Here is a 3112-nt window from a genome sequence, read left to right as displayed (position 1 = left end):
CCGTTGATTCGAAGGTGGGAACTGGAAAGTGGAATGCCGAAAGCCGAGAGATATCAACCACGTCATTAGTAAATACATATCATCGCCCATCGGCGGCTACAACAGTTGTTACTTGTTACCAACTTAAAAATTAGCGTACTAATGAATAACTACAAGTCTACAACAGGAGTCAAACCATGTATACATCAAATTTCACTTGTTACCTCCTGAAAGGCTCATGCCGCTTCATATTGACATAGCTTCAGGCCTAATAAATTGATAGCCTGATATCCTGCTCAAGTTCGGTTTGCGATCACAAACTACAAACAATTTGCAGCCTCGGCGCCTCGCATGTCGAAGGATGAACGACGACCGACGATCGACTCTCTTTGTGTTGCACAAGAGTAAATATGTTAATTACTAAATATGTCTCAGACTTGAATGAGAGTTGTGTTTGATCTCTCTCATCCAACAGCGGATAAACGTTCATCCAATATAAAAGTTTTTCGCGAACACCCCAAATTTTAAATTCAAACAATGACAATATAATACATAATTTGAATATCCTCAAGTCCTCAACAGCTGATTCGGTTTCCAGAAATAAGCTCATCAGTCACGGAGTCACCTCCAGTCAATTCTGAATTCTGTTGCCTCTTGAGTCTTAAGCCTTGAAGTCTTGAAGTGTGTCTAACCTTTATTTTGTTTTAAATGAAAAAAAAACAATTGGTCTAACAGATGCTATATATATATTTTTGTCTATAATCTCTAAATATTATTATTTTGTTTGATTTTTTCACAAAACAACTTGTTGTCGGCATGTAGTGTCGCTTGAGAGTTGAGAGTTGCGTATAAATACTCACTGTATAATATACTGTGTACTGTATTGACTCTATGGAGTATGGAGTATATATATTTTAATACTGTAAACTAAATATCAAAATAACTGATTATTTGCTGTTCGTATGTAAGTTTTCAAAACCGGTATTAATATTTATAGCCACCCCTTCCAAGCCACACTTTCAAAATCTTATCAATCAAATTGGTGTATTTTAAAGTACGTATCTTGAAGGCAATGGAAGAAAGCTATGGCTTTGGCAGTAAATAACTTTATATAGCACGTTTCAAAAAAAAAAAATGCTTCTTATATAATTCTATTTTTTTGTATTTTAAAAAATATAATAAAAAACTAACAGCCCTATAGATTCTCTAGTTGTTTCCATTGGTTAATCGATGACACGGTCGGGAATATTGTGTCACCGCAATAGCCATATTTATTTACACACTTATTGATTATTTATAAAAAAAATACACAATTTTAAATGTTGTTTTAAAAAAAACAAGAAAAACAAACCGATTCATACCATTTCAGGACATATTTGTAATATCCCACATGGTGACAGAGTAAGTCCAACTTGGGGTATAGGTCACATCTGAAATTTAAAGTTTTCCATCGCCTCGACTAATTTTGGACAACTCAAAAGTCTAATATGTACACCTCATAATATATATTTTTATATTTTTATCAAATAAGAAAAAAACAATTACACTCCGTTTCCTCTCTCAGACTCTCGGTACCCCGTGCCAGTCGGTGGCAAGTGGCAATTGGGCAGTCTGCAGTCTGTAGATCGCAAGAATTACAAAATATCTGAATGTTTCTCTTTTGGGGGGGTAGGGGTTTTTCTATAAAAAATATCATCAAAAACAACGAGGAAACTAAGACAAAACTAGGGTTCAAATCCGATGACAAAATCAATCAGCGTCCCCCCCCGCCCTATATTTGGGGCGTTAGGCCCTATATAACCCCTACCAAAACAAGAAGCACATCTGAACGACCGAACCGATGTGAATAGCCTTGTATCAGGAACTTGACACGATGGGAAGTCACGTTGTCACGGGAGACTATACAGTAATAAAAATATGCTCTGAATGAAAAGTGAAAAGAAAATGTGAAATTCCAATATGCTTTTCTAACCGTTTTGAAGTTCTTTTACCCCGTGCTCGCGTTGTCCTTTATGTTTTACAATATATTTATAAAAACTAGTTATAAAACGGTCATACGGTTGGTTGGGGACTCGACAACCATACAGAATTAGATATTCTAAATTTCAATTCGAGGACTTTAGAACTACAGATATCAGATATAAATGTACTATTTTAAAATGCAGTAAAATATTTATTAAAAAAACCCCCCTATTATTTGCTATTGTTTTTCTACAAATAGAATTCGACTGCTGTGAGCTACCTGTCAAATGTCAACTGTCTATTGGCAAGTGTCAACTCTCTTGCTGTGTCTCGATGTTTAAAAAAAAAAGAGCAGCACATACTACATAGTATTGTATAGTATTTCGAAGTGTCAACTGTCACCTGACCTGTTTTGCAAAAGTTCGCACAGATGCACAAAGTCTCACACACACCGTCGGCGTCACACGTCTACAAGACTCACGAGAATAATGTATTTGTATTTTTTCTTTTTCTTTTTGAAAAAGAAACCATTTGTCGGAGTTTGATTTTTGAATGTGGATTGTGCCTTCGCCCGTAGTGCCTTCACTCTCGAGTCTTGTGGTATTTATCTATCTGTAATTCTGTATAGTTATGGACACTTTGACTCCCCTGTCTGCTCAGTGCTCAACTGCTCGCTCTCTGGCCTCTCTGGAGTGACGGAGTCTGCTGAGGCCTGATAGCCTGAGACTTGTTAATAGTTGTTGAGTTAAGAACTGGCTGCTGATTCGCTGACTGATGACTCGATAGTCGATAAATGTTAATTGCAGGCACCAGACACATCACCAATTCACCATCACATGTGTCAGGGTGTGCCTGAACTCTGACTGTATATTGGACTTAAGTCTATTTCTCTAATTTTAGGGGTGCGAAAGCAAATTATCGCTTTCTATTTGTAACGAGAAAGAGACGGATATATTATTGGCTACAAAGTTTTACCAAGTGATGATCATCACATGAAAATGAGACCCTGCGATGGAACATTCGAAATTTCGAATAGAGATAGTCCATGGACCATGAGGAATGCCCTGAAGGAGGGGCGGACTGCGGACTGGCGGAGTGTTTACAGCAAATAATACTTTCACTCTGTCAGCCTGTCAGGGGCCTCCGTTCTCAAGGCTGACAGACAGTGGCA

The sequence above is a fragment of the Sphaeroforma arctica genome, assembly GCF_001186125.1.
Source record: "Sphaeroforma arctica JP610 unplaced genomic scaffold supercont1.1618, whole genome shotgun sequence".
NCBI classification, from domain to species: Eukaryota; class Ichthyosporea; order Ichthyophonida; genus Sphaeroforma; species Sphaeroforma arctica.
This window is presented reverse-complemented; position numbering follows the sequence as displayed.